At 35.8% G+C, this 9,387-nt stretch overlaps 1 pseudogene; it reads right to left on the bottom strand.

Moving 5' to 3' along the window:
* Positions 1–5,010: 5,010 nt before the first annotated feature.
* On the bottom strand, positions 5,011–8,446 carry LOC469619 (ATP-dependent RNA helicase DHX29-like; annotated as a pseudogene).
* Between the last annotated feature and the right edge of the window lie 941 nt (positions 8,447–9,387).

Genomic DNA, 9,387 nt, shown 5'->3' with positions numbered 1-9,387 from the left:
AGCCACCGCGCCCGGTCATCCCCAGGAACTTTTATCTAAAATACTGCATTTACCATTCTTTGACTTTCTTTATAATTTTATCCTTAAATAACATAAATTTTGCTTGTTTTTGAACTTTTCCTTGAGTTTCATATATCTGATTAAACAATATTGATGCATGCAGCTGTAGATGATTTATTGTCCATGCTGTATTTTAATATATAAATACACTACTATTTCCCATTCATCTTTCACCAAATATTCATCACATAGATATTTGAGGTATTTTCTTTTTTTCCATTACAACCCTATTATTGTAAACATTCTTAAAATTTTCTCCTGGAGTACATGTCCATATAACATAATACCATTTGTATAAATTTTAAAACAAACATTTGATAACTTCACTGTATTATAAAGGAAATTCCTTGTGGACAAAGAACAGATAGAACTCAAAGTCATCCCTCTGCTTATGTGAGACGAATATATATCTGATTGCTTCCTCTGCCCTATTTTTTCACTGAGCCATATTAAGGCATAAATGACTATTCCTGTAAATTGTATATTCAGTGAAAGGCTAATCAGAAACTCAAAAGAATGCAATCATTTGTCTCTTATCTACCTATGACCTGGAAGCCCCTTCCCCGTTTCAAGCTTTCCCGCCTTTTCAGAACAATCAATGTACATTTTACATGTATTGATTGATTTCTCATGTCTCCCTAAAATGTATAGAACAAAGCCTTGCCCGTCCTCCTTGGGCACATGTCGTCAGGACCTCCTAGGGCTGTGTCAAGGTCGCCTTCATAACCTTGGCAAAATAAACTTTCAAAATTGACTGAGACCTGTCTCAGATTTTGGGTTCATAACTCAGACTTGGTAGTTTCCAGTTTATTTTTTAAAATCAAATATGTGCAAAATAGATATCATATTGGTTTTAAAGTACATGTTCCTCTATTATCTGCTACTGTGAGTAACATATTATTTTAAATCACAGCTTAATATTCCTCACTAACCACATGGCTAAACCTTGCTTATCACATTCCTAATCATTGAACTTTTGTATCTGGTGCAAGCAAACTGCAACTGACTTACCTGGGTGATTCATAGCATGATTGTTTTCCCTGCCTTATACTTGCTCCTGGTTACAGTTAATAATGGCTTTTCTTTCTGTTTGTGGGTCAGGGAGGCTTAAAGCATCATTTCCCTTTATCTTCCCCACCGAATAGTTTCCTGCTGTGCTTTACCCCTATGTCTGTAATGTGAAAAACATCCGTCCTACCTAAATTACCATTCAAGTGTAATACCTTTTTTATTTAACCCTGAGTGCATGACTGCTCCCTTTAATCCTACTCAATCTACCCTGAACAGGGAAATATCTAAAGGAGAATTTATGGTCCCAAGCTTCAAATGCTATTTCTCAGTGTACTTGGAAATGATTTCAAAATTGATGTTCACTGAAGTTTTAGATCAAAAATTGAGCATAGATAAAGCCAAGGTCATGACTAGTCAGCTCACAATTATTTCTGTAAAAGCTTACCTAGAGAGAGTAACACTGCTGTGCTTTGTATCTCAGATGATAAATTAACATTAGAAGCCAAATTAAAGTATTACAGAATAAGGGCTCATGATCTGGCCAAAAAAGTATTCAGGCATGACCTCACCAATTAAGCCACTAAAGTGATATGACAGACAGGTCAGACAGCTTTAAAGAGTGTCTAGAACTCAAATAGTAACTGAGCTCAGGTGAACATACACAGAGGAAAGTGACAGCTTAGAGCAATAATTTATGTATCCTAGAATAAAATTCAAAACTGTTTTCATGGACACTCTAGAAAATTCTTAGCAATCATTACACTAGAATATTTTACTCTTTTACAGATATTTGATAAGCATTTAGTACTCATTTGCTTCCCACAGCCACAATTTCCAAAGCTAGCAAAGGAGCTGTGGTAATATGCTAATTATATTACCTGTGAATAGAGAGAAGATATTATTCTTTAACCCCTTGTCCAATATGTAAAGAACCAACAAACAACATTTTTGTATATAGTGTATTTATTATGATTTAACTAACTTACATTAATGTCTGTATAAACGTATAAAAGTCAAAAATTATCCCCCAATTTTAATGAGATGACAAAGAATCATATGCCCTCAAATTTAAAACCACCTATAATTTGTGAAAATAAGAAGGGTAAATTAGAGTACTGGTATACAATTTATTTATAATTATTGACTTATTTCATATTTTAACAGTATTACTATTAAGAATTTTTTTTTTTTTAAAAACCTCACATTGTATCAATGTTCATCATTCTTCATCATATTTTGTCCTCAGAGCATACCAGACAGCTTCTGAAGATACGTGTGTGCCTTGACTCATTGTGAAAACTTATCTTGCACGTATTTGTCTGAACCATGAACTGTGAAAAATCATTTTTGACTTTTTAAGCCTAGGTTTGAGATATGGATCAAGCAGGGACAAGATACCAGCAAGCCCATAAATATAACAGCGCAAAGCATGAGGAGCAGAACTGAACTGAGAAAATGATCAAATCGGAGCAGTCTAACACTCATTTTATTCTCCTACATCAGAAGTACTCGCGTTAAAGCAAGGAAAATATGAACGTAAAATACTAACAAGGCCAGTGTAAAGGCAGTGTTACTAAAGTCAGTTAATTAGCAATGTTTTCAACCTCTTCTGAATGTTGAAATAATAATATATTTTTGTAATTTTCTTTACCACTCCACTCTTTTCTCTGCTGAGTAGAAGTAAATGAGGTATTGGAAAGGTTGGATTCTAGCCCTCATACAACATGAGTCTATAAATGAAGTGATATACTTAAAGCCTCTTTCAGAAGTGTAAAATGACTGCAACATACTTGCAAGTTGAAAGCTATTTCTTTAACTGTACATTAAATATGTTAGCCAGTATAATCATACTTTGTAACCATGTTTTTTCCTAAAATGTGAATCCAATTCGACCCTGCTCCATCACAGAATGATTATAATCAGAGGACCCCATCGCAGAAAAAACACTTTCCAGACTCTCTAGCACGTTAATATCCCTTATAAGGTGTTCCTGTTGCATCTCTCCAGCCTGATAGCTCTCTGTCCTACAACTGTGTTAGGCTTTACCTCCTAACCTTTTGAGCTGTTTACTATTGCCAGGAGATGCTAGAATACCTCAGTGCCTTTGCTAAATAATTCTAGTCCATAAGTATACATGTCCTTCTCGCGCTCAGCTCACACACTAGCTTCCTGATGAAACTCCTGATCCTGCAAAGAGGACTTACTTTTTCCTGATATGCATTTTTACTTTCCCTTTATGTGCATCTTTACTTTTCTCTGCATATTCTACAGCATGGAGATAAAATATTTTAGCATTGATTGTTGCTGTGTCTGCTTCTTTTCACTTGGTTAAGGCCTTAAGGAGAGAATGTTTCAAAAGACTTTTCTATCTCCAATCCCCATAACAACCCCTGACACAAAAATGTGTATAAAATGGACTATGTCATCATTAGTAGTACTCTCTTTATTTTTATGAAATAGCATTATGGCTACTTTTCAATATGGTAAACAGAAGAGAAAGTAGCCATGTAAGTAAAACTTACTGTTGAATTAAAATTCTCTGTTGGAATAAAATGAAAACTGAGAGTACCTGATACCTACAAGAAACTTTTGCTAAGGGAAATAGGTGATGTTCACATATACATTGACTTCAAGGGGCTTAAAATCTAGCAAATTAGACAGCTATGCAATTCTGTGTCAAATAAAACAGAATAGTCAATCATGCACGAAGACCTTTGAAATGAAAGATAATGAGAATATTATCAGTTTAAGGACCTAGGATTAAAACTATTCTCCTGAGTGACATTTGAGATGAAACTTAAGAACCAAATTGATTTTTGGTGCATACAATGCACTTCATGAACACTGGGATACATTGCGAATATGGCTTGGGACTATCTTCTATAAGATTTAAAATGCTGAAATAATATTTTAAATTTAATTTATTAGTATCAAGCAAGGGAAAGTTTAGGACTAGAATAATCAGATGATTAGGAATACACATTTTAGAACAATTCAAACAGGCCACCACATATAGAGGATTGTAATAACATGTGAAAAATGTTCAGGAGGCAGGTAAAGTCAAATAAACAATGACAACAATACTGAACTGTGACTGAATACAAGGTGGTGGCAGCACCTTGGAAAATGGAATGAGAAAGATTGGAGTTTACATGAATGTAAGGTTCAATGATTTATCAGCCAGCTCATTCATAAAGAGCAAGAAAGGCATTAAATATTAACCTGAGAATTTGAGCCCAGATAACGGGAAGGATTATGTGCAAATAAAAGAATAATAAATTAATGAGAAAAAGATGTTCTGGAAAGAAAATGTATGCACAAGAAATAGTGCATTGTTATAGCATAAAGGGTACTGCAGCAAAAGTAACAACAGTAGTTATTTCTATTTACATTTTTTTCTTTACCATAATCCAGAAAAAAAAATTTATCTCAATCTGAATCTCCAACAATCTATGCCAATCATTGACATTTCCACTGCCATTACATGGCAGAGTAAAAAATCAATCCGACAGTACTGTAACATTCCTATAGCTTTATTTCTACACTTGTCCTGTCACTTAGTTTGCTGCTTAACCAGTGGCATAATAGTAAATGTGTTAGGCAGCTGTCATTTGTTACAGACCAATAATTAAAATGTTAATTGTACTAAAACTGCAAATGTACTTTTTGTACTAGATAATAAAGAAGTCCCTTACAACCACATTTTCTGACAGAGAAACATTTGACATAATTTTTTAAATTTTTTTTTCTGTTCTCTTTTAGAGACATAAATAAGGTTTTTGTTTGATGTGATGGGTGGTGTAGAGCCACTTTCATGATAAACAACATAAAACCATTAAAACTAAAGAAATTTAGTTATCCTACACACTACTTTATTTTATTATAGAACATCAACCAATCTAATAGACTTTTTGTACCAAATGGACTGAGTTTATTTTATTAGAATTGTGTAACTGAAAAGATTGCTTGAATGATTACTTTTGTTAAGGTTGTATCCTTGTTTCTATGTTGATTGATGTCAGGCAGGTAAGTAATAGCCTAAGCTGATTTTGCAAGATCTGCATCATCTTTTCAACCAATTGGTGTGGTAAAAGGGGACTTCTCTGTTATAACTGCAGCTATTGTTGCCACTGGGTCAAGGCAGCCAAATACTGTACCAAAAATAAGCGTCTTGCCAGTCTTGACATACACAGGTAAAGCTGCAAGGTGTTGGCCCAACGGAGTCAGCTGAGGCTCATTTAGCTTACAAGCTCCAGTTTTTTGGAGGAAATTCATTGAATGGCTGATCACTGGGAGCTGAGGCGGATCTAAGGCTTTGAAAGGGATATCTTCAGGAGAATCATGAGTACACCTCATAATATGAAGGCATAATTTCTCTAAAGGTACATGTAAGATTTCAGGAACAGAATAATCCATAAAGCCTTCAAATTTTTCTCTTGTGTACCCCCAGAAGCAGAAGCCATCTCTGTCCTGCCCAGCTCTCCCCTCGCACTGCAAAGCACTGGCTTTACTGACAAATGTCTCAACCAGAGAACTCATCTATCTGCTTTCATGGCTCTTATTTTCTTCTGTTTTTCCAGTATCAATTACAAACTCGATATCTGGAATAGCGCTACCTGTCTCTGCAAAATTTGTTGCTAAAACAATCTTTCTGACTTCTGCAGGAGGAAGTGTGAGTGCTACAGCTTGACCTTGGGTTGAAAGAACAGAATACAGAGCTATCCATTTATATTGTTCAGAATAAAACCTTTTATCATTTGATAGGAGATCATACAACTGCTGAATATGAGCAAGGCCTGGTAAAAAGATTAATACTGGTCCTTCAATATTTCCGACTTGGGAACTTTTATCTAAATATGCAAGAAGTTCTAAAATGAAATCCAGGTTGATTTTATGAGAATTCAAGTGTAGAGAATAGCATGCTGAGTGAAGTTGCTGTACTTTTGGTAGAATAGATTTAAATCAGCATTTGCTCTAGTCTGAACTGAAATATATTCTTGATTTTTTTTTGATCCCCCTGCTTTGCTTGTAACATTAATGGTTATTTCTTCTTCCTTCTCCAGAAATTTCTGACAGTATCCTGATTCTTTTTCCTGTACAAAGTCTGTTTCTTCTATTATATCTTCACATTGAAAAGCCTCAGCAGGATAACTTCTTCCTGAAATCCTGAGAGTGGGGCAGTGTGTGAAATATGTGGAAAATTTTTCACTGTCCACAGTGGCACTCATAGAATCAAGTAGAGATCAGAATGTTTTTGTAAAACTTCCTTTAAGATAGTTAGTAGGAAGTCTGACTGGACACTGCTTGTATGAACCTCATTTACAATAAGGTGAGACACATTAGTAAAAAGACCATCTTCTTGAAGTTTCCTTGACAAAAACCCTGTTGTACAGTAGAGTACACTGGTAGATTCGCAAGCTTGAGATAACATCTGGATCTGATATCCACACAAAGAATTCCTTCCTCCAGTTCCATTTTCACAGCCCAATTCATCACACACTCTGGTGGCTAAACTCACTGCTGAGATCCTTTGAGGTTGGGTACAGGCAATGTTACATTTACTTGCTCCCCACTCATTTAGAAGCAAATCTTCCAACAGAAAATGTGGTACCTGAGTACTTTCATCACTCCTTGTTTCACCTGCCACAACCACTCCCCAGTGCCTTTAAGAGTTTCTACACCTGCATCCAGATGTTTAAATACAGGAAACTGCTGTCTTTCCTTTAGAAGTCTCTAAGACTTAGGTGTGCTTTGCAACTTTCTAAAGAGGTTTCTAACACGTTCCAAATCTTCCGCATTTGCTGATACCAAGGACAGTGCAGAAAAATCCTCATCAGAAACTAAATTTTCCCAAGATTTCTCAGGATCATTAGAGATTTCTCTCTTATTTTCAGAATGTTGTTGTCGCTGCTGTTTCAATATATTCAAAAGTTGGGCAATAAAAAGATCACATGGTTTATTGGTTTTCATTTTATTTAATTCTTCTCTTTTCTTTTCCTCATCACTGTACTCCAGCCAAACATCTTGGGAAGTAGGATGAAGTCACTGATAAACTGACTGCCCTTTAACTAAATGATAAAGAACTAAAGTGCCTCCCAGGTGCTGAGCTTGCATGCCATCCTCTGTTAAGATTGTAGGCAACCTACCAGGGCAGCATCTTCAGACTTGATTACCCTAACCCTACATTTCCAGCATCTACCTACTGGAACTTTTTCAAAGGAAGGATTTCGACTTTTGGGAAGAGTCTTCCTGAACCAGTCAATCAGAAATTATTTGGGAGATTTTCCAGTTCAACATTGAGCAGTACAGTCAAAATTTCTTACATCATGAGGTTCTTTTTATCTTTCTCTTCTTCAGTAGCAGCTGCAGATTTTTCAAATAACTTAGAAGTTCAATGCACTTTCTCCTTCTATGGCCACAGGAGGCTTTTTTTCTTTCATTTTGTTGATGTGAAATCTTTATGGCTGGATTAAATACTGGATCATCTTCTAAAGTTTCAATTTCTCTTTGAAATTTCCTTATTTTTTCCTGAGCCTCCTTTGGTCTTGCTTGTTTTTTTTTTTGGTTTTTGTTTGTTTGTTTGTTTTTTTCTAGTTTAAAGGTAGCTGCTGGCTCCTTTGCATCTAGCAGTTTTGCTGCAAGATGTAAATAACTTTCGTTGGGGTCAATTTTTTTTGCTATTCTTCTAAACTTTTAGAATTCTCATTCTTTTCTTCTTCATTTGTTGTTTAGTGTACTGTGAAATCCACTCTTTCATATTTGCTTCCATATTTCCTTCTTCCTTTTTTGGCTTCATCTTAGGGTCTTATTCTTTTGTTTGTTTGTTTTGTTTTAGGTTGCAATGGAGGTGAAATAGTGCCTTGTATAGGAGACTGCAATTTCAGCCTACTTTTAGGTTGTTGCCCTTCAAATTCTTAACTGAATCTTTCAGTGCATCATTTGCAAGGTTTAAACAGAGCCAATCCAAGGCAGAATGAAGGTCACCTCCATGTAAGAGAGCATTGGTCGTGACATCTTCAATGTCTTAGTCTTAAATAAAAATGCTTGTAAAGCCGTGTAAAAATCCTGCAATTTTTTGGCATTAAGTCTTCCAGAAATCACTCCCTTGTCATTGTTTTGCTTGTCATTGCTCACTCCCATAATTCCTTGCTCTAATTTGTTATTAATTACCACTTTCAACATAGATCTACCCAGACTTGCGGGACAACCAGAATCATTTGTAGAATTAAAACTATAAATTTTGGGGCCTTGCTTGACTCGGGGCTCCCTGGTGCTTGCAGCGGTGTCGGGAGGGAGGCCTGGACACCGGCTTTTTGTTTTGGGCCTCCTGGGCAGTTCCAGCCCCAGTGGTTGATTTGGCTCTGAAAGCAGACATGGTGGCCCAGACCGCCGGACCGCCGTGGTCACCAGAGCCATGTGTTTCTTGTCCTTGCCGCCATTGTTGCAGCTGTGGCAGAAGATCATTCGCGGTGCAGGCCCTGGTGCTGCCACCAAGAGCTCTTCACATTTCCTGGCTCCTGTGACACCACCCTGCACCCTCGATTCCAAGAAAAGCTTTCCTGCAAGAAGGTAACAAACATATCTTCTTGTCTTTCCTTCTTTATGTTTTTTACTTGCCATATATGAGTCTGCTTTGTGTATCTTGCAAATTAGCTATTCTGCTTTACTTTTCTCCATGTCATGGATCTGCTTTTACAGCAGTACGCACTAAGCAATGTTTCCCCACTGGTGTCTCCTTTCATCTATATGATATTCACATGGATCTATTTCTGAACCCTCTCTTCTGTTCCATTTCTTTGTTTGGGGCTAGAGCATCATAGTTTGATAACTATTGTTTAGTTGCATTTCTTAAAATCTGGCAGGATAAGTCCCCTCCTCTTTTAAACAAAATTGATTTAGATATTTTGACATTTAATCTTTCATAAAATTTTTACTCCTTGAACCATCTTGCTGAAATTTATCTTGACATTGCAGTGGTTTTATAAATAATCTGGGTGCAATTATGTTTTTAAAGAAGATGAATTTTGTCTTTAACCTTATTCTTCTTTTATCTGTTTTGGTTTAGATTTTTATTCTTTTGCATTTTGGTAGGATTTTTTTCTGCATACGTTATAGTTTTTTGTTTGTTTGTTTGTTTTTTGCTTTGACTTAAGGTTTTTCTATTTTTTTTTTTGGAGTGGGGGTCACATTATCTTGTAATTTTTTTATTCTGACACATACCCTAAATAGAAAAGGTATGCATCATGTATCTGTACAACTTAGAATAAAATAAACATCCGATAACTCACCTCAAGCTTAAGAAACAGAACAATATTC

This window comes from Pan troglodytes, chromosome 1 (assembly GCF_028858775.2).
Source record: "Pan troglodytes isolate AG18354 chromosome 1, NHGRI_mPanTro3-v2.0_pri, whole genome shotgun sequence".
In the NCBI taxonomy this organism is placed as follows: domain Eukaryota; kingdom Metazoa; phylum Chordata; class Mammalia; order Primates; family Hominidae; genus Pan; species Pan troglodytes.
This window is presented reverse-complemented; position numbering and strand designations above follow the sequence as displayed.